A 23,310-nucleotide genomic window follows, 5' to 3' on the forward strand; every position below is an offset into this window, starting at 1 on the left:
ATTGCATTGCGTTCAGTTTCATTCTGTGAGTTCGACAGCTTGACTAAATGTTGTATTTTCGCCTTACGCGACTTGTTTTGTTTTAGGATCGATTTTGATAATGATTGAGAAAGGAGAATAGCCGGTGTTAGTTTTACAGTCGGTTTTATGAAGTTTGAGTAAAGAAGTGCGTGGTTTTTACCCTCCCTTTCGTTTCCCTTCCCCTTCTTTAGTTTGCTATTATTGTGCCTAAGAGCCGAAATGGCTGCACTCTAACTCATCTTTGATCTCCCAAAAGACTCCATAAACAAACTAGTGTATCAAGAGGCTGGCTGGCTGCCCCTCGATGAAGAAAGAAGACTAAAGTCGGCCCAGTACGTATCAAGAGCAAGTACTTTTGACAATGCTGTGAACGAAGAGCTCACTGCTGAGTTCGACACAATAACCTCGGCCTCTTACCAAAACCTAAAAAGAAAAACACCCAAAATACACGAAGCAACGATCCCACAAGCAGACTATATGTTCAACCGATATTTCAAGAAAGTGGGGGTAAACCCAGGTAGGATGGCCCACATTCCCATTCACCCCTTCCCATTTTGGTTCATGGAATCCCCCATTATCATCCCTGATCATGATCTGGGTGTAACAAAAAAAGATAACCCTGTACTTGTCTCATCAATAGTAAAAGAAATAATCTCAAACAATAACAAAGATCACCTACAAATATTTACTGACGGCTCCAAAAAAATGATGACCAAGCTGACTGTGCTTTTGTCATTCCTGACCTCAAAATAAGTTAAAAAAAATTAAACTCAACAAGGATGTGTCCATTTTCACTGCAGAAATGCTGGCTACGTTATCTTAAGAGCATGCCACTATATCAATGACCCCCCTCGACCTCCAACAAGAGTCGTGATTCTCTCCGACTCAAAACCAGCATAACTGCTCTTCAAAATGGTTCCAGAAACCGAGAAGAGCTTCAGACGGAAATATTGTTCCTCTGTCACCAGATCATTGCCTCTTGAACAGAACTGACCCTTAGGCTACGTACTTCCCCTCACACACATGGATCAGAGGCAAGGATATGGCTGACAGAGAAGCAAAAGAGGCTGTTACAGATCAAGCAGCATTTCATGACATAAAATTAACAAAGACGGGAGCAAAACACAAAATGGCCAAAGTTGCCTGGCGTCACTGGGAAACAGAATTGAAAATAGAAGGCAATGCCCATGGTTGGCTTATTCTGCCCCGACAAACAAAACAAAACAGGCCTACACTCCCCACCTCCCTCCTTAAAATACTTCTCAGAATTCGCACGGATGGCCATGGATGCGCTCACAAGTGCTTTCCCCGTCTCTGTGAATGTGGACAGTTTATATCTTTGTTACACCTCTTTGACCGCTGCCAATCACTCCAGCAAGATTTCTGCAACCTACACACCCTTGTCAACGAACATAACCTGAAACCCCATGAGTTTTTTTTTAGATAAACATTGCACGCTTCAATGGAAGCTAGCATACACCCTGTGTCTCTCAATAGTAGAAGGCTGAAATAGGATATCTGTTTTAAAAAAAAACCTGATCTCCGTTCCTCACACCGAGCTTTTTCTTCTTCATTGTATTATTTTTCCAGTTATCTATTTACTTACCTATTCAGCCAAAAATATAACAATATCCCACATAACAAAAATTAAAAAAATAAGCCTACAAAACCGCTCCAGTCCAACCATATTCCGCGTACACAATCTTTACTTCCATCCCCATTTTGAAATATCGCAAAAGACTTCCAGATATAATTATAACACGATCATATATGTGTTCTCTGGTTGCATGTTTGTTCAGTGTCTTGTCCCCACATAAAGCATATTAACTCTACCTGTCCTAAAGCAAGTTGCGGTTCTAAGAGGACGTTAAAACTAGTTATCATCATCAACACACACACACACACATATAAAAGAACCCATGTATATTTTTATGATTGTTGTTTTGGTCTGAATACAATTTGGAATCTTACTACACTCTTGTTAATTGATTTTACATTTTGTTGTCAGAAGTATTTTGTTCGTCGGTTCGTGTCTGGTGCGTGTGGTTTGAATGCCGTCCTGTCAAATGTCTTTTAAAAACACATTCACGGTAACATCTTCGACGCAGACACAGACAGTTAGGAAGGGCTCCTAATATGGACCACTTTTTGTTTCATGCTGATAACTAGCTTGTTTTCTTGCGAAGAAGTTTTATTTTGTGTTTGGTAGTCCTTTTCTCTTAGGTTAACCGTTAGGCCTTATTAGAGTGAAATAGCTTTGATAAACATTCAACAAAAATTAAATACAGACAAAATCACAAATGGTCCATAATAGGAGCCTGGGCGCCTAATATGGATCAGTGAAGCGGCCTTCACAAATCACTGTAAAAAGCCCCCTATACTTCAAAATAACATGATACAACTTAGTGTACAAGTCAGTCTAATTCAAATATGCTTTAGATTGATCTGTTTCGGGTTGATGAGAGCATTATTTGAAGCACACCAGGAAACTAAAGAAGCTTATCAAAAACAGAGTGAAAATAAGTGAAATTATCAACTTCCACGAAAAGAAGACTTTTTTTTTTAAATCTCGAGGACTAGTTATAGGTTATTTCCAGCAAGCTTCTTAATGAATTATTGAAAATAGCTTTTAGCTTTTTTTTCTCGATTTGTTGAAGGCGGTCCATATTAGAGGACTCGCACATACTTTGACATCTTGCTAATATTTTTTGTTTGCACGGTAAAAACTCGGGGTCAACCCTGCTAAAATGTAACAAATGCGGTCTTAGCTGTCATATATAGCAATTTTTGTGTGATAAAAGCTTTGGCTGTGGACAGAAACGAGTCCGTTTTCGGCGGCAAAGCCGTTTAGAGTGAACGCTGCCAAACTGAGTGAAAAAAAGAGAAAAAGCCTAACGGTTTTGAGATTTGTGTTTCTGCAATACAGCGAACAAAACTTTTTTGAGCGCTCAAGCGCCGTTAGTTTTTCAGAACAGGAGGTGGTCCATATTAGGAGCCGGTCCATATTAGGAGCTACGTGAAGCTACCACCGCTCGGCTTTACACACACACACACACTTTTAATTAGTTGCTTTTGGCAGCGCACACGGCCTCATCATCTGAACTTGAAACAAGATCGCGTAAGGCGAAAATACAATATTTAGTCAAGAAGCTGTCGAACTCACAGAATGAAACTGAACGCAATGCCATTTTTCAGCAAGACCGTATACTCGTAGCATCGTCAGTCCACCGCTCATGGCAAAGGCAGTGAAATTGACAAGAAGAGCGGGGTAGCAGTTGCGCTAAGAAAGATAGCACGCTTTTCTGTACCTCTCTTTGTTTTAACTTTCTGAGCGTGTTTTTAATCCAAACATATCATATCTATATGTTTTTGGAATCAGGAACCGACAAGGAATAAGATGAAAGTGTTTTTAAATTGATTTGGACCGAATTTAATTTTGATAATAATTTTTATATATTTAATTTTCAGAGCTTGTTTTTAATCCGAATATAACATATTTATATGTTTTTGGAATCAGCAAATGATGGAGAATAAGATAAACGTAAATTTGGATCGTTTTATAAATTTTTTTTTTTTTTTACAATTTTCAGATTTTTAATGACCAAAGTCATTAATTAATTTTTAAGCCACCACGCTGAAATGCAATACCGAAGTCCGGGCTTCGTCGAAGATTACTTGACCAAAATTTCAACCAATTTGGTTGAAAAATGAGGGCGTGACAGTGCCGCCTCAACTTTCACGAAAAGCCGGATATGACGTCATCAAAGACATTTATCCAAAAAATGAAAAAAACCGTTCGGGGATTTCATACCCAGGAACTCTCATGTCAAATTTCATAAAGATCGGTACAGTAGTTTAGTCTGAATCGCTCTACACACACACACAGACACACACACGCGCACACGCACATACACCACGACCCTCGTTTCGATTCCCCCTCGATGTTAAAATATTTAGTCAAAACTTGACTAAATATAACAACTACAAAACACAACAACGTACAACAACAGCATGGTTGTGCCTGTCGGGTTATCAGTCACCATAAGGTGCCTGTACTTGTCAGTCTCTCTTTTTAGATCAGTGCCAGTGGCCTGTGCCGGCGATAGTTTGGTAACGTCGCGCAGACCGCGCATGCGCCATGTACAGTAAACTGTTATCACAAATGGCGGATAAATCTAACTCGTGCAAAGAAACGTTTCAAAACCAAGCTTTATGGACGTTTTTATGACTACGTACTCCAGCAGACATCAACTTGAGGTCGACGTGTGTGGGGTTTGCTCAAAATACGTAAGTATTCGTCAGCCGTTTGGCTTCTCGAATTAAGTTTCAACTTTGTCTCTGTCTCGAACCACAGGCGGAAGTATATTCACTCAATCACTGGACCACAACTTCCTTATTATGTACAGTGTTTGGTATTGAGTATGAAAGTAGTCTGGTGGTCCAGTGGACGATACCTTTCGCCTGTGCTCGAACCAAATACTAAGCTTACCAGTTACCACACTGTCATACTCATAGGGCCAAAAAAAAAATAGGTGTGGTGACGGTAACATAGCCAAAAAAAATAGGGTAGGTAGGTAGGCAATCACTTTTTTTTTTTTTTTTACTTTTTTTTCTAAGGCCAAAAAAAAAAATTGTCTGTTTAGGGTAACCCGACCGACCCTATCGATTTGGCGCCGACCCAAAAACTTTTTTTTGATTTCAAAAAGAAAAAAGAAAAAAAAGAGGTAAAAATGCTAAAAAAAGACATTTGGCGTTTCTTTCTCTCCCTTTCTCTCTGTTTTATTTATACGTTAGTTTTGAAACATGTATTCATCAAATATAAGAAGTGAATGTTCTGCCAACATAGCATTTACACCACAAAAAACAAAAAAACAAAAAACAAAAAAAACCTACCTTCCGACCCTACTTTTTTTGGTCATGTTACCCTAAACAGACAATTTTTTTTTTTTTGGCCTAATGTGTACAAATTAAACCTACTTGACAGGGAAATAAGTGTGCGACTCGGGCGCTTTCGCTTTCATTGCGTTTTTTGCACTTTTTTTTTTTTTTTTTTTTTACAAATGTAATAAAAAGTTATAGGATCGGCCCCTAAAAATAGGGTAGGTCGGGTTACCGTAACCACACCTATTTTTTTTTTAGGCCTAGTCATAGTGATAGCACTGATACATTTGTACAGGTAAACATGGCTGTTTGCTGAAAATCAGTCTTTGTGAAAAATTGCAATGATGTCTCTGAAGTTTGATTCAGTCCCTAATTCATTCAGTGATTCATTTTGATGGGACGTCAACCCATGGTGAGACTAATAATGATATTTGATCGTATTCTGCCAGTGCCATTGCCAACTGCCATTGTTGTTCTTGTGTGCACTAATTAGTAATTTACTAGCAATAGGAGTTCGAGTTCTACTATAGTAGTATTTTACTAAATCATTACTACTAGTACTAAATACTACTGCTACTACTAGCTTTAAACAAGCTATGGTTTGAATGACCAGCTAAATGCTAATAGTTAATAAGTACATTATTTTTGCATCAGCGAGGTATACATAAATTTAACGAAGTGGATTCACAGCGCGCGTCGCGTTGTGCAGCGTTGCGATTTACAACGCGCTGCACTACGAGGAACGCTGCGATTCACGACGCGCGATGTATTCTGCCGATACATTTCCTTCACAATCGCAAAGTTTACAACAGCTACATCTATCTGATCTATTTGAGAAATAAAACTGTCAATAAAACGAAAAACAGAGCTGAGCCATTCTCTCTCTCTCACTCTTTCAACTGAATTCACCAGTATATCGCCGCGTCGATGTAAAAACGTGCCTACCTCTGCTGAACAATCCTTCTCATTGCGGTCAATGCGCATGCGCCAATCTTGGACTTACAAAAATGCGACCCTTTGACCGATCGAACCATGGGTTAGGGTAAGGCTAAGGGTTAGGTTGTTCACGACCTGATTAATCTCCCCATGTTAGCGCATGCGCATTGACCGCAATGAGAAGGATTGTTCAGGCAGAGTTTTCAGTTTGTGACACCGACCTTGAATACTTGGCAGTCATACTCATACTCATATCACTACATGTCATTGCAATGGCTTCTACTATATATGGAAAGGAGCTGAGTTTTTAAACTGGGATGACGTTTTTAAACAATTATCCGAGTACAGTGCCGCGGAACTGTTAATCGGTGTCACACCAGTTTAACACTTCAGCAGCCATTTTGGAATTCGCGCATGCGCAGATCATTTTTTCAGCGTGGGTTTTTTTCCAGTTGATTTGAACGCGTATATATATATATATTCAGTCTGCATAAAGTGCAATTTTGTAGTCTTGCAGCCCTGAAGTTGCTTTCAAAGAAAGACTGTAAAATGTTGCTGATAATCATGCATACATGTACAAAAATAAAGCGCATCAACAATCTGCGCTGGTGAGAGCAATAGCCGCGCTCTGGGAATCGCTGCGCTGCACAACGTGCCGCGCTCTGTGAATTGCCGCGCTGCACAGCGCGCTGCGCTCTGTGAATCGCTTGCCTAAATTTAAATATTTTATTAAAAAAATACCGCATGGTTTTGCTTGACCAAATCATTTATCAGCTAACAATATGCTTTTATTTCAGTTGGACCTGACTTGAGCATGGTTCCGTTGTCTCCGCAACAACAGATTGGTTACTCAAGAATTGCAGGCATGTCCAGTTTGCAGCATGTGCAGGCTGACCCCGCTGAGTGTGAAGATCTGATGGCTGATCTAGACACAACATAAGCTGCTTGACACTATTCCAAGGTAAGCAAGAAGCTTTGAAAATAGTTACTTAAGTGTTACTTAGTAAGTGTACATTTTTGTGGGTGAACCATCGGTAACCGTCCCCGTCCCCCCCCCCCCCCCCCCCCCACCCCTCGACACCCACACATACAAACACGCACACAAACTTGGGTTTGTACTACAACTATTAGTATTAACTACTCTTCATAAATGAGTTATGTAATTCATCAGAGGTTTGAAGTCATTATGGTTTTGCAAATTAGTAAGAGACTATGTGGGTGCATGGATTCAGTAATGCGCAATTAATACATGCAATACTCCTGCTGGTGAGTTCACTACAAACAGGTACTACATTAGAACTGATCTATGTTATTTGTTAATGAGGATGATTAATCGTAATCTCACTGTCAAACTGTCATGATACTATTGCCATTGACAGTGCTAGATCACTTCATAAAGTTATTTTAGTAAGTAATCATATGATATTGATAATTTTGATAAAGTGATTTACTGACGGTGACAATGACATGTTATCTTCATACTATTCCAGGTACAAGATGCTAAACGTGCAGATATCAAGGGCTTGGGATTTCGGCTCCTGGAGATGCTACTTGTAACTCTTTTGTGAGTACCGATGTATACTGGGTGTTTTCTCAGTTTTTGTCCGCTGTCAGTGTGAGATTTATATTGTGGTACAGTGGAACCCCCCAATTTAAGACTCCCTCCTTTTAAAGACCTTGTTTTCTCAGACTTTCTGTTCACAACCTCTGTAAAATTACCCCCCTTTTAAGACTCCCTCCTTTTTAAGACTGAATTTTCTCAGATTATTGTAGGTCTTAAAAGGGGTGTTCCACTGTATAACCTGTTTTTCTAGTTTCATGGTTTAGCCACGACTCACTTTGAATGAGGGTCATCTGCCAGGCATTTAGCTGATTATCTGATAGTGATAAGTGATATTTATTAATTTGCTATTTATAAATTACAGTTGCAGTAAACTAACACTGTCGCACAAAGTATGTGACTTTAAAAAAAGATTTGTTTGTAATCATGTGAGCTCTGTCCACTAGATGATGGAGAAGGGAATTTTTCCAGTTGAGTCTGCAACATGGATTTTTCTCTCTCAGGATAACAAATACAGCAGGGTTCGTACAGGTCATGGAAAACCTGGAAAGTCATGGAATTTGATTTTTAATTTTCCAGGCCTGGAAAGTCATGGAATTTCAATTCAAGTCATGGAAAGTCATGGAATTTAAAAAAAATAAAAAAGAAAGAAAAATTAACCTTTAGCACGCCAGCGGCGATTTTCGTTGCCCAGCCATTCCACCACCCCCCCCCCCCCCCCCCCCCCCCCGCGATTTGCGTCTCCAGCACAAGGCTTGTTCGTATGACCAACTTCTCGTTCATATTTGCATACGAGAATAACGGTATTTTTAACGGCACTTGAGCCAAAGCGAGGCTCACTTCCTTCCGTTATCTCGTCGTGTCGTCTGCGCTGCATTTGAGTCGGTTTCGTCGAAGTTTTTGAGTCACTTGAGAAAATGTGACTCTATGTAATCGGTCAGTGTTAGTCTGTCCGGCCGGCCGTCCGGCCGGCCGTCCGTAGACACCACCTTAACGTTGGACTTTTCTCGGAAACTATCAAAGCGATCGGGCTCATATTTTGTTTAGTCGTGACCTCCAATGACCTCTACACTTTAACGATGGTTTCGTTGACCTTTTTCAAGGTCACAGGTCAGCGTCAAAGGAAAAATTAGACATTTTATATCTTTGACAAAGTTCATCGGATGTGATTGAAACTTTGTAGGATTATTCTTTACATCAAAGTATTTACATCTGTAGCCTTTTACGAACGTTATCAGAAAAACAAGGGAGATAGCTAGCCTTTTCTGTTCGGCAACACACAACTTAACGTTGGGCTTTTCTCGGAAACTATAAAAGTGACCGGGCTCAAATTTTATGTGAACGTGACTCATTGTGTTGTGAATAGCAATTTCTTCCTGTCCATCTGATGCCTCATATAATATTCAGAACTGCGAAAGTGACTCGATCGAGCGTTTGCTCTTCTTGTTTGTTTTTGCATCGATAAAGTACTTTAGCGCTTCGACAAGCAAGATGGAGGATGATGAGTTTGAAACTTTCTTTCAGTTGTTTCTTGACAACAAAAAGTATGCGGAATTGGAACGAATTACCGAGGAAGATCTTCGCAATGAACTGTGTATCGCGGTGAAAAAAATGACAGTTCGTCAAGTCACAGTGACGGTTACGAAACAGAATTTACGAAAGTGCAGATGGATACAAACAGTGGCTGGTCCAGTTTAGTGAAATGACAGGACCAGCAAACATTACCGATAATCTGACTGCCTAGCAAATGCTTGACTTGCTTGTCGAAGAGACACTGCGTAGAAACTGACTCAAATTCAGTGCAAAGCAAGCCAGTGTCAAAACTGGCAGTGACAAGACGTAAAAAGTTTGCGTGTTCGGAAATGGCGACCTGTGGATCTAGTCATGGAAAATGTTATTGAGGCTCATGAAAAAGTCATGGAATTTTGTTTCTAAAAAGCAGTGGGGACCCTGTACAGTATGGAAGGAAAAATTTAGGGTTGGTGTGGCGATAACAATAAAGATATGTCATAGTGACTTGACTAATTGATTTGAATTCTGCTGCAGGTCAGTCGCCCCCCACCTCCTGCTTTGCCTACTACAACTTCGAGGAAATACGACAGGACACCCTTCAGCTTGCTGCACCATGGTGTCTCTTGGAGAACAGCAAGGAACAGATACAGGTGGGGTCGGTTGGGATACCGTAAACAGACTATTTTGTTTTGTTGGCCTTAGCATAGAGTCTGGGGATGTGAGATGTGCATGATGTGTTGTTTGAATCTGACAGTGATTGTATGAATTTTTTATACATGTATTGTTGTCACGCGCTTTGAACTTCTGATAAGGCGCTTTATAAATGCCCGTTATTATTATTATTATTATTATAAATAGATACACACTTGTAAACTTATGTTAGTTTTCACACGTGAGCATGAAGGAATGTGCCTTTATGAGGAATGTATAGTGGCTTGCAATATTGAATTTGAGGGATGTTTGCAGTTATATAATATATTAGCACAGCTCAGTTTTCTTGAGGGTTCCATGAGAATAGTGAAATTCTCCTTTGAGGACTGAAAAATATCTTGGATAATTGGTCTTAATTGGAGGGGGGGGGGGGGGGGGGGTTTAAAAATAAGTACATTCACATGTGTTTTTCATTTTCACTGTGTTAAGGTGGGGAGGTCCTTCTCTACTTCTTTCTTTGTTTTCCCATTGACATATTTTTGTTCTTGTCTATATTTTTTACATAGGTTCACCATTAGTCCTCATCCCCAGCCGACTGTTTCCGCTGAAGCCGTGAAGGATACTTCTTCATGTAGGCGTGGACATCTTTTTCGTCGCCATGCAAGGCTTCCAGTACCATATAATTTTGTGAATACTCTGGGGACCTGTCATCGACTTTGGAAGGACGCTTTATTTTATAACACTTTGTACCCCATCTTTGTTGACCAAGATTTTTTAAGCCGAGACCAGCTGTGCTGCAGCAGGTCACTCAGAATTCTAGAAACTGTGTATCAACAGGCTAGAATGCTGGCGTTAGATCAACGTTACAGGAAGCGACTGAAGCTAACCGTCTAGGCAGGATGCGGATATGTGCCGAATGAGAACAGATGCAATGTACATAGTGACTGTGTGTACAGATATATATATATCCATACCTGAACTTTGTTAGATAAATTATCAATCAATCAATCAATATGAGGCTTATAGTTATATCACGCGTATTCCGTGGGTACAGTTCTAAGCGCAGGGATTTTGTTTTGATTTTTTTTTTATGCAATTTATATCGCGCACATATTCAAGGCGCAGGGATTTATTTATGTCGTGTGAGATGGAATTTTTTTACACAATACATCACGCATTCACATCGGCCAGCAGATCGCAGCTATTTCGGCGCATATCCTACTTTTCACGGCCTATTATTCCAAGTCACACGGGTATTTGGTGGACATTTTTAGCTATGCCTATACAATTTTGCCCGTCGCGATATAACCTTCGTGGTTGAAAACGACGTTAAACACCAAATAAAGAAAGAATACAATTTTGCCAGGAAAGACCGTTTTGTCAATCGTGGGATCTTTAACGTGCACCCCCAATGTAGTGTACACGAAGGGACCTCGGTTTTTCGTCTCATCCGAAAGACTAGCACTTGAACCCACCACCTAGGTTAGGAAAGGGGGGAGAAATAAATAGCGGCCTGACCCAGGGTCGAACACGCAACCTCTCGATTCCGAGCGCAAGTGCGTTACCACTCGGCCACCCATGCCGGTTGTTATGATCGCCACATTTTAGGTCCCCCCCTCCCCCCCTTTTCAAACTTCCCCGCTTTTAAGACCTTACGTTTTTGGATTTTCTGTTCACAACCTGTTGTGCATTTACCTACATATTAAGCAGTGTTTCTTGTATAGAATATAGTCAATGTTTGTAAAGATTTTAGTCAAGCAGTATGTAAGAAATGTTAAGTCCTTTGTACTGGAAACTTGCATTCTCCCAGTAAGGTCATATATTGTACTACGTTGCAAGCCCCTGGAGCAGTTTTTTGAGTCACTTGAGAAAATGTGACTCTATGTAATCGGTCAGTGTTAGTCTGTCCGGCCGGCCGGCCGTCCGGCCGGCCGTCCGTAGACACCACCTTAACGTTGGACTTTTCTCGAAAACTATCAAAGCGATCGGGCTCATATTTTGTTTAGTCGTGACCTCCAATGACCTCTACACTTTAACGATGGTTTCGTTGACCTTTGACCTTTTTCAAGGTCACAGGTCAGCGTCAAAGGAAAAATTAGACATTTTATATCTTTGACAAAGTTCATCGGATGTGATTGAAACTTTGTAGGATTATTCTTTACATCAAAGTATTTACATCTGTAGCCTTTTACGAACGTTATCAGAAAAACAAGGGAGATAACTAGCCTTTTCTGTTCGGCAACACACAACTTAACGTTGGGCTTTTCTCGGAAACTATAAAAGTGACCGGGCTCAAATTTTATGTGAACGTGACTCATTGTGTTGTGAATAGCAATTTCTTCCTGTCCATCTGATGCCTCATATAATATTCAGAACTGCGAAAGTGACTCGATCGAGCGTTTGCTCTTCTTGTTGATTAGTGCTTTTGTGAACAAGAAACAATTGACAAGTGGCACTATCCCATCTTCCCCCTTTCCTCTATCCCATCTCCCCCTTTTCCTGTCGCAATATAACCTTGAATGGTTGAAAACGACGTTAAACAACAAATAAAGAAAGAAAAGAATTCATCGAGTGATTACTGCCTCACCATAGCAGTTAGGCCAGTCTTACTAACTCTTACTTTTATTAATGTGCCGTGATGCAAAGACGTTGAGCAGTTTTCAGATGTTTATGAATCTAGGGCTTTCAAAATTTACTGACATGTTGGACTCCATGACATCCAAACATGAAGTTCAGTTACCCCTTTTCAACTTTGAAGGTCACATTGTAGGCGAATTTTTAGCAAAAAGTTGGAACATTGGTGTGACTGTTCTTACTCACAAGGGAAGTGATTTAGTTATTTGCTGATTTTTATTTTGTATGGCCTTCTTTCACCCATTTAATCATTCATAAATGTTCATACCCAAGGGAAGTAATTCACATATATATCTATGGCCAATGTTTTCACAGGGCATCTGCCCCCCCCCCCCCCCCCCCCCCCCCCCTCCCAACACACACTCACATGGGCTAAAACTTACATGGTTTTTATGGGTATGACGCTCTTAATCACAAGGGAAGTAATTTACTGATGGTGTGTTTTCATTTCATGTGGCCTTCACCGATTTGAATAATTTATTTTAGCTTATCCAATTATAGTGTGGATGAACACTGTCTCCACTCAAAATAGTCCTTTGCTATTGTACATTGTGAATCAGCATTTTTGTTTTTGTCCTGTTTGAATAAAGTGCAATAATTTTACAACCAAAGTGTTAATGTTAAAGATGTTTACATAATGTGTGAAGGATGATGCATTTGAAAACTAATATTGTTAAATGTCAATTGACCTGTGACAAGTCAGCAAAGTGCAATATCCAAGCATGAAACCCGCACACAATTCCCAAACAACATGCTTTCTTTTCCACAAAATTCCATCCAGGTGAAAACAATTATGTGAACGTCATAACATGGTGTTTTTTTACATTAATAATCAAGCCTAACACCAACTAACATGGTGTTAATAGGCATTTGAGCAAGCTTTAACACCAACATAACATGGAGTTAATAGGCATTTGAGCAATCTTTAACACCAACATAACATGGGGTTTTGCATGTTAAACCAGCAATAACATGATGTTAATCACATTACAAGCAAGCTGTAACACCACCAAAACAAGCAGTTTTGCAAGTTAAGTCTACGATAACATGATGTTACTTGGCGTTAAACCAAAGCTTTAATGCCATCAAAACTTGACATTTTTGCATGTTACAGACATGCTGTAACATGGTTTAACATGATGTTTTGACCGTCGCAAAACGCGCTGAAATTCCAGGCAATTTCGCAGCGATAACTTCAACAAAATCCAATCAAAATCTGGCGTTGTCGTGAACACCAAAATGTGATAAACCCATTGAAACTTGAAGTTTTGTTGGGATTTTGAGTAGTTTTGTAAGATACAAAACGCCACTTTTCGCCCAGTGCTATATTCAGGGTCGTATCCTATTAAATCAACACACTAGCTCGCCATTTATCTGGACAAAGTCGATATGAAAGCTGCATCCGTTCATCCCTAATGAAGTCCCCTAATGTGAGAGGAAAACAGATGAACAGCTGGGCTTTAACTTTCGTGATAAGGCGAAAAGGATTTGAAACCTAACAAGCTATAGGATACATAATGGGTCGCGTTTGGCTATAACTAGTATGAACGTAACTTTATGTATGTAACTTCATGTACGTAGTAGCTCCGTGTGTGAGAGAGTGTGTGTGTGCATGTGTGTGTGTGTGTGTGTGTGTGTGTGTGTGTGTGTGTGTGTGTGTGTGTGTGTGTATGTGTGTGTGTGTATGTGTGTGTGTGTGTGTATGTGTGTGATTCTAGACCGGTGTGTTTTCTGTGCGGAATATTCCTTTTTTCTTTCGTTTTTGGTGAGAATCAGCTTTTTTTCCTGCGATATATGGACCCAAAAAGGGAGGTATCAAACATTTCTAGTTTAAATAACTACCTTTGAACAATTAATCCATCCATTAATCAGTTCCCTTGAACTAGACTTGACTCTTCAAAGAGTTTGCGTTCGATAGAGAATTACCATTATATTCCAATTTCCTCACAAATACATCCTAACGTCAAAGCCCGTTTACATGTCAATACATGTGGGCTTTGACATTAGGTTCGATTTTGATGATCAGATAGACATAACTCCTTAAATGTATTTACTCTCTAGTGAAAACGTCGACAGGACACGCCACAGCAGGATGTGTGTGTGTGTGTGTGTGTGTGTGTGTGTGTGTGTGTGTGTGTGTGTGTGTGTGTGTGTGTGTGTGTGTGTGTGTGTGCGTGCGTGTGTATGTGTGTGATTCTAGACCGGTGTGTTTTCTGTGCGGAATATTCCTTTTTACATTTAGTCAAGTTTTGACTAAATGTTTTAACATAGAGGGGGAATCGAGACGAGGGTCGTGGTGTATATACGTGTGTGTGTGTGTGTGTGTGTGTGTGTGTGTGTGTGTGTGTGTGTGTGTGTGTGTGTGTATTCAATAGTGTGTATGTGTGTTTGTGTGTGTGTGCGTGTGTGTGTGTAGAGAGATTCAGAGTAAACTACTGGACCGATCTTTATGAAATTTGACATGAGAGTTCCTGGGTATGATATCCCCGGCCTTTTTTTCATTTTTTCGATAAATGTCTTTGATGACGTCATATCCTGCTTTTTGTTGAGGCGGCACTGTCACACCCTCATTTTTCAATCAAATTGATTGACATTTTGGCCAAGCAATTTTCGACGAAGGCCGGACTTTTGGATTAAAAACAAGCTCTGAAAATTAAAAATATAAAAATTATGATTAAAACTAAATTTTCCAAATCAATTTAAAAACACTTTCATCTTATTCCTTGTCGGTTCCTGATTTCAAAAACATATAGATATGATATGTTTGGATTAAAACTACGCTCAGAATGTTAAAATGAAGAGAGGTACAGAAAAGCGTGCTATCCTTCTCAGCGCAACTACTACCCCGCTCTTCTTGTCAATTTCACTGCCTTTGCCATGAGCGGTGGACTGACGATGCTACGAGTATACGGTCTTGCTGAAAAATTGCATTGCGTTCAGTTTCATTCTGTGAGTTCGACAGCTTGACTAAATGTTGTATTTTCGCCTTACGCGACTTGTTTCTTTCTTTTTTGGTGAGAATCAGCTTTTTTTCCTGCGATATATGGACCCAAAAATGGAGGTATCAAACATTTCTAGTTTAAATAGATACCTTTGAACAATTAATCAATTCCCTTGAACTAGACTTGATTCTTCAAAGAGTTTGCGTTCGATAGAGAATTACCATTATATTCCAATTTCCTCACAAATACATCCTAACGTCAAAGCCCGTTTACATTTCAAGACATATAGGCTTTGATATTAGGTTTGATGTTGATGATCAGATAGACATAAATCCTTAGATTTATTTACTCTCTAGTGAAAACGTCGACAGGACACGCCAAAGCAGGATGCTACATGCCTATGAACTTTCGGTCAAAACACGGTTTGCATCTGATTGAAATCAGGATTTCACGTGCAGCAGTCACAGAATTTCCTGTCCAAAATACTTCATCGTTTTCATCTACCCGTGACTGAATTGCAACCACACATGCAGAAACACAGACACACACACAAACACAAAGACACATACATACAGACACAGGCACGCAGACACGCAGACAAACAGTCGGTCAGACCACGGTCAACATCAGATTGAAATCAGGATTTCACATGCCTGAGTAACAGTAATCCTGTCCCAAGAACACCATCGATTGATATAAATAATAATAAGGCATAATATTTATATAGCGCATGTATTCAAGGGTTTAACCCTGCTCAAAGCGCTGTACAATCAAAATACTACGACAACATAACATTACGTACAGTGCAATCACACACATATCAATGGTTTAAACTGTTTTATTTAACATTTGTGCATTATTTACAAAAAACGCATATTGAGTAAACAACAACAAGCATAATGCTTATAGTGGTGTTCACTATTTCTAGAAAATTACATATAATATAAATGGCGGCTATTGTACAGTTTAAATGAAAAGCTTGCAAACATGAAAAGAAAATAGAATGAAAATTGTACATCAAAACAAAAATCCGTTTGGGAATACATATATAATATTTATGGTGTTTGCGAGTAAGAGATAGGGAGGGAGAGAGGGAGGGAGGGAGGGGGAGAGAGGGGGAGAGTGAGAGAGAGAGAGAGAAAGAGGGAGAGAGAGAGAGAGAGAGAGAGAGAGAGAGAGAGAGAGAGAAAAAGAGAGAGAGAGAGAAAGAGAGAGAGAGAGAGACGAGTAGACGTGTCGATTTTGCTTTCACTTTACATGTTTATCTGTTCGAAACGGCTGGACTGTCCAATAAATTCCTGCACTGTTAAAAAGATTTTTTTGTTAATTTTTGTTTGCAAGGAGGGGTTTCCATGAAGTAGAATATCTGTGTGTATGAGGTTGTTGGTTAGTTTGTTGATTGTGTTGTTTCTTGCAGCTAAGTGTAAACGGCATTCTAGTAAGAAGTGTGTTGCAGTTTCTGTTCCATCACCACAGTCGCATACACACATATCAATGAATAACACATTGCTCTATTAAACGTTATCACAAACACACGCACGGGCACACACACGCACTACATAAAACAAATTGCACAATAATACATGATCACAAATATACGCACTCACGCGCGCGCAAAACACATACGTGAAAAGCTATGTTCAGTACATGGGACAAAAGTGACCATCAGGAACGGACCCATCTTGAACACACGGCCAGTACCGTGTAACTGGCCTTAATACGGAACGATCCAAGGGGGGCAATCTCAGTCATCTGAAAGAGGGAAATCCAAACGCAATCCGCTTTGTTCGATTTTATGGGCTTGGACGATAGAGAAAAATAAGAAAAGCAAAAGCTGGAGTCCAGTCTGGACGAAACTGCTATCAAGAACACAGAATTGATTTTTTCTGAGTTTTTTGTTTTTTGCTGTAAGCGCCGTGTCGAGCTAAAACTGAAGTTGCGGCACAATTTCGCTTCTCGCACATCTGATGCTTGTTGACATGCATCAACGAAGGGGCCTCACTCTGGAAGAGTTTCCTGCTCCGATAAATATGGCGCTTACGGCAACAACAAAAAAACTCAGAAAAAATCAATTCTGTGTTCTTGATAGCAGTTTCGTCCAGACTGGACTCCACATTTTGCTTTTCTTATTTCTCTCTATCGTCCAATCCCATAAAATCGAACAAAGCGGATTGCGTTTGGATTTCCCTCTTTCAGATGACTGAGATTGCCTCCCTTGGATCGTTCCGTATCAAGGCCAATTACACGGTACTGGCCGTGTGTTCAAGATGGAACGGACCAGGCTTGAAAATGTATTTCACGGTAAATGTTTGCGGGAAAGGTGTGTTTTTAGTTTTGATTTGAACTGAGATAGGGAAGAGCAACTGCGAAGGTCATCGATTACATCAACATGTGACTAAATCGCAATCACACATGCAGAAACGCTGACAGACACAGACACAGACACAGACACAGACACATAGGCACAGTGGCACGGACATACAGGCAGACAAAACAGACACAAACTCAGACACACACACTGACAGAGGCTGACACACAGACAAACAGACAGACCCACAGAGAAGGCAGACCTCTAGAACAGCAGATCGTTGCATTGCAAATAACGGTTGCAGTATATTACAAAAAGAACCCCCAACCAGAAAACGCCCTGACACGGAACAGGTGTGCAACTAGCAGGTGTGTACAATCACTTGTTCTGTACCTTGTTGAAACCTCTCATCAACTCACAGTACGAAAATAGCAAACAATTACGATAAGCATTTGCTGTCAGGCTGCTAGGGATTTGATTTCTGCTTTGCTGTTCACAGTATTATCGTCAATGACAACGGTAACTTGAAACCAGGATCCCTTAAAGGGAAAGGGTGGCCGAGTGGTAAAGTGCACTTGTCTCGGAAGCGAGAGGTTGCGAGTTCGACCTTGGGTCGGGGCGTAAGCAATTTTCTTCCCCCTTTCCTAGCCCAGGTGGTGGGTTCAAGTGCTAGTCTTTTGGATGAGACAAAACACCGAGGTCCCTTCGTGTACACTACATTGGGGTGTGCACGTTAAAGATCCCACGATTGACAAAAGGGTCTTTCCTGGCAAAAATGTATAGGCATAGATAAACAATGTTCACCAAAGACCCGTGTGACTTGGAATAATAGGCCGTGAAAAGTAAATATTCGCCGCAATGGCTTGAGATTTACTGGCCGATGTGAATGCGTGATATATTGTGTAAAAAATTCCATCTCACACGGTAGAAATTAATATGTAAAGCGCTTAGAGAACGTCAAGCGCTATATAAATCTCCCATATAAATAAATAAATAAATAAATAAGAGATACTATTGATCTGTCTGTTTAGGGGGAGTTTCTGGCGAATTTGACGAATGTGGAGAATCTTGGGGAATCCAATGTACCTAAATCTAGACGCGCACGGCACAATGTGCTCGAAAACGCACCCCAAGTAAGCTATATAGTATATAATGCAATCGAAAGAAAAAGAAAAAAGAACGAAGAAAAAGAAGAAGAGAAAGAAAGAAAGAAAAAAAGATTAAAAAAAATAAAAAAAGTATATAATGCAATCAAAGTGAATGAATGCGCTTCACAGGGCGATGCTTCTCTACGGTGCTGGAAACAAAAAGTGTAATTTTATACATTTATTTTCCAAGACATATAAATTATATAAATAACAAAAAGTATACTTTTATACCTTTATTTTCCAAGACATATACATAATATAAATAACATTGATATATAACGATCAGTTCGCCTGGGCTTTTACAAGAAAAACGAGCATGTTTAACAACGACGCATAACAAAGGTTTACAATAATAATAATAATAATAAATGAGCATTTATATAGCGCAACATCATAACTTTACAATTATGCTCTTTGCGCTTGACACATTTAAAATTAAAACACAGTTATACAAGCATTTAAATCTACATTCATAGTCAACAACGCTTAATTAAAAGCATACACCTTCAAACATACATTACAAAAGATTCTTCCACTAACTAAGTAATAAAAACATGAATAAAATAGGTGGTGAAAAATCACTAAAACAACAAATAACACTACATGTAGCCTACTGATGGACTGAGAAAACAAAATCAGGGGTTGTATTTCCTGAAGAGGTGCGTTTTAAGTGCTCGTTTGAATGCTTGGGGTGACTGAGAGTGGCGGATGTGAAAGGGGAGAGAATTCCATTGTGTGGGTGGGCAGCCTGAACGCTTGTTGTGCACAGTGCTGAACTATTTCCGTAACTAAATATGATATCAATCTGCCAAATTACTTCTGTAGAACAAATTACACTCGGCCCGGTAAGCAGAAAGGAGGTTGATATGTTGACATGATGTTTGCTGTTTGGTCCATTGTAAAGATATCATCCAAAGTAAAATCCTACACTTATTTGTGGTGTTTTTCGTAAGATCGTTCGCTTGGGAAAGAAATAATATTTGATTCATACAAACAAAAATGTTGATAGATTGTTTAAATGTTAAACGAGCAGTAACACACACACAAAAAGAAAAAAAGCACACACAAATACATAATCATGCAAATATATCAAAATACCAAAACTAAAAATTAATACAAAATGGAGAGAAAACAAACTGTACTGCTGCATGTCGAGCTGTGATGACAGTTGGGTGACATCGACAAATTAAATTTACTTTATCCTGAGATAGATTCTGTCAACGTCACCCTAATGGAGGCAGACACAGTGAAACAGGTGCTGGTGTCAACACGTTTACATACTGTGTCGTTATATTGAAATATGTGTCAGTTGCATCTCTTTGAAGGTAGAAACGATAGAAATGTTGTCCACAGCTACCGTGGACAATGTTTGAACATTTTGTCAGAAAAGAGACAGAGAGAGAGAGGGAGAGACGGAGAGAGACTGACACAGAGAGAAAGAGAGACAGATACAGACAGAAGTAAGACGAAACACGATAGATATTTGTAGAAAACGCGGTTAAAAAAACAAGAGATGGAATTATATTAATAGAAGAGAGTGAAGTGTTATTAAAACTAAGGCAGATTCGTAACATTTTAATTGAAAAGTCAGTTATAGTACGTAGAACCCATTGCAGTACGATTTTGGAAACATAAATTTGGTTTTGAACTTGTGGATAAACACTGGAGTCTAGTTTTTGATATAATAAAAGACACACACTTAAGATTGTTGCACTGTAAAGTTCTTCATAATATAATTATACACCACAAACATTTTGTTATTTAAAATGGGTATTTCACCTGGTGTGATTGTACATATTGTGTTGAAAAAATAGATTATATGGAACATATTTTTTATTCATGTAAAAAGATTTCAAGTATTTGGAAATATATTGAGGATAAAGTCTTCGTAAAGTATAACGTAAAGATAAATATAAATGTACATGATTGTTTGTTTGGTATGATATATTGTTCTGAATATTTACATGCAGTTGTTGATTATGTTACTGTTGTATTTATTATGGCAAAAATGTGTACAGGGATTTATAAGTATGGAACTCCAGAAGAAATTAGATATATTTTTGATTATGAATTGCGGTTAAGGAATGTAGAATAACTTACTGCCTTTCACGCCTGGTGGCGTGTAGGGCAGCGGATGTAGAATAAACAACAACAAAATGTAGATAAGAATTAAACAAGTCGCGTAAGGCGAAAATACAACATTTAGTCAAGTAGCTGTCGAACTCACAGAATGAAACTGAACGCAATGCCATTTTTTTTTTTTTTTAGCAAGACCGTATACTCGTAGCATCGTCAGTCCACCGCTCATGGCAAAGGCAGTGAAATTGACAAGAAGAGCGGGGTAGTAGTTGCGCTAAGAAGGATAGCACGCTTTTCTGTACCTCTCTTTGTTTTAACTTTCTGAGCGTGTTTTTAATCCAAACATATCATATCTATATGTTTTTGGAATCAGGAACCGACAAGGAATAAGATGAAAGTGTTTTTAAATTGATTTCGACAATTTAATTTTGATAATAATTTTTATATATTTAATTTTCAGAGCTTTTTTTTAATCCAAATATAACATATTTATATGTTATTGGAATCAAAAAATGATGGAGAATAAGATGAACGTAAATGTGGATCGTTTTATAATTTTTTTTTTTTTTTTTTACAATTTTCAGATTTTTAATGACCAAAGTCATTAATTAATTTTTAAGCCACCACGCTGAAATGCAATACCGAAGTCCGGGCTTCGTCGAACAACACTTGACCAACATTTCAACCAATTTGGTTGAAAAATGAGGGCGTGACAATACCGCCTCAACTTTCCATAAAAGCCGGATATGATGTCATCAAAGACATTTCTCAAAAGAATGAAAAAAACGTATGGGGATATCATACCCAGGAACTTTCATGTCAAATTTCATAAAGATCGGTCCAGTAGTTTGGTCTGAATCGCTCTACACGCACGCACACACACACACACACACACACACACACACACACATACACACACACATACACCACGACCCTCGTCTCGATTCCCCCCTCGATGTTAAAACATTTAGTCATAACTTGACTAAATGTAAAAAGACATGAAGAAGGATGCTCTCTGCCCGCAGAAAGAAACAAGTCGCGTAAGGCGAAATTACTACATTTAGTCAAGCTGTGGAACTCACAGAATGAACCTGAACGCACTGCATTTTTTCACAATGACCGTAGTCCGCCGCTCGTACAAAAGGCAGTGAAATCGACGAGCCTGTTTAGCGCGGTAGTGGTTGCGTCGTGCTGCATAGCACGCTTTTCTGTACCTCTCTTCGCTTTAACTTTCTGAGCGTGTTTTAATCCAAACATATCATATCTATATGTTTTTGGAATCAGGAACCGACAAGGAATAAGATGAAATTGTTTTTAAATCGATTTCGGAAATTTAATTTTAATCATAATTTTTATATTTTTAAATTTCAGAGCTTGTTTTTAATCCGAATATAACATATTTATATGTTTTTGGAATCAGAAAATAATGAAAAATAAAATGAACGTCATTGTGGATCGTTTACTAAAAAAATAATTTTAATTACAATTTTCAGATTTTCAGTCATTAATTAATGTTTAAACCTCCAAACTGAAATGCAATACCAAAGTCCGGCATTCGTCGAAGATTGCTTGGCCAAAATTTCAATCAATTTGATTGAAAAATGAGGGTGTGACAGTGCCGCCTCAACTTTTACAAAAAGCCGGATATGACATCATCAAAGACATTAATCCAAAAAATGAAAACATCGTCTGGGGATATCATACCCAGGAACTCTCATGTAAAATTTCATAAAGATCGGTCCAGTAGTTTACTCTGAATCGCTCTACACACACACAGACACACACACAGACACACACAGACACACACAGACACACACACACACACACACACACACACACACACACACACACACACACACACACACACACACACACACACACATACACCACGACCCTCGTCTCGATTCCCCCTCTATGTTAAAACATTTAGTCAAAACTTGACTAAATGTAAAAACGAAAAAAAACAAAAGTAAGGGTTGAAGCAGCCTGCATGCCCTGAGGTTAAAAAGAAAACAAGTCGCGTAAGGCGAAAATACAATATTTAGTCAAGTAGCTGTCGAACTCACAGAATGAAACTGAACGCAACGCAACGCAGCAAGACCGTATACTCGTAGCATCGTCAGTCCACCGCCCGTGGCAAAGGCAGTGCCCGATTCGTTGCGCTGAGAAGGATAGCACGCTTTTCTGTACCTCTCTTCGTTTTAACTTTCTGAGCGTGTTTTTAATCCAAACATATCATATCTATATATTTTTGGAATCAGGAACCGACAAGGAATAAGATGAAAGTGTTTTTAAATTGAATTCGAAAAAAAAAATTTGATAATAATTTTTATATATTTAATTTTCAGAGCTTGTTTTTAATCCGAATATAACATATTTATATGTTTTTGGAATCAGCAAATGATGGAAAATAAGATAAACGTAAATTTGGATCGTTTTATAAATTTTTATTTTTTTTTTACAATTTTCAGATTTTTAATGACCAAAGTCATTAATTAATTTTTAAGCCACCAAGCTGAAATGCAATACCGAAGTCCGGGCTTCGTCGAAGATTACTTGACCAAAATTTCAACCAATTTGGTTGAAAAATGAGGGCGTGACAGTGCCGCCTCAACTTTCACGAAAAGCCGGATATGA

The 23,310-nt window shown here is 39.0% G+C and overlaps 1 protein-coding gene across 2 annotated transcripts in view; it reads left to right on the forward strand.

Moving 5' to 3' along the window:
- The first annotated feature begins 4,138 nt into the window (after positions 1-4,138).
- LOC138958118 (uncharacterized) overlaps positions 4,139-23,310 on the forward strand; it is a 214,971-nt gene continuing 195,799 nt past the window's right edge. The window contains exons 1-5 of one of the 2 annotated variants that reach the window (XR_011453302.1): positions 4,147-4,308; positions 6,636-6,799; positions 7,329-7,402; positions 9,446-9,561; positions 10,129-12,807. The gene's annotated coding sequence lies outside the window, so the exon portion shown is untranslated. Of the gene's footprint in view, positions 4,309-6,635; positions 6,800-7,328; positions 7,403-9,445; positions 9,562-10,128; positions 12,808-23,310 lie in introns of those variants that run through there. The other variant, XR_011453303.1, reaches the window with a different exon arrangement.

The sequence above is a fragment of the Littorina saxatilis genome, linkage group LG2 (assembly GCF_037325665.1).
Source record: "Littorina saxatilis isolate snail1 linkage group LG2, US_GU_Lsax_2.0, whole genome shotgun sequence".
In the NCBI taxonomy this organism is placed as follows: Eukaryota; Metazoa; Mollusca; class Gastropoda; order Littorinimorpha; family Littorinidae; genus Littorina; species Littorina saxatilis.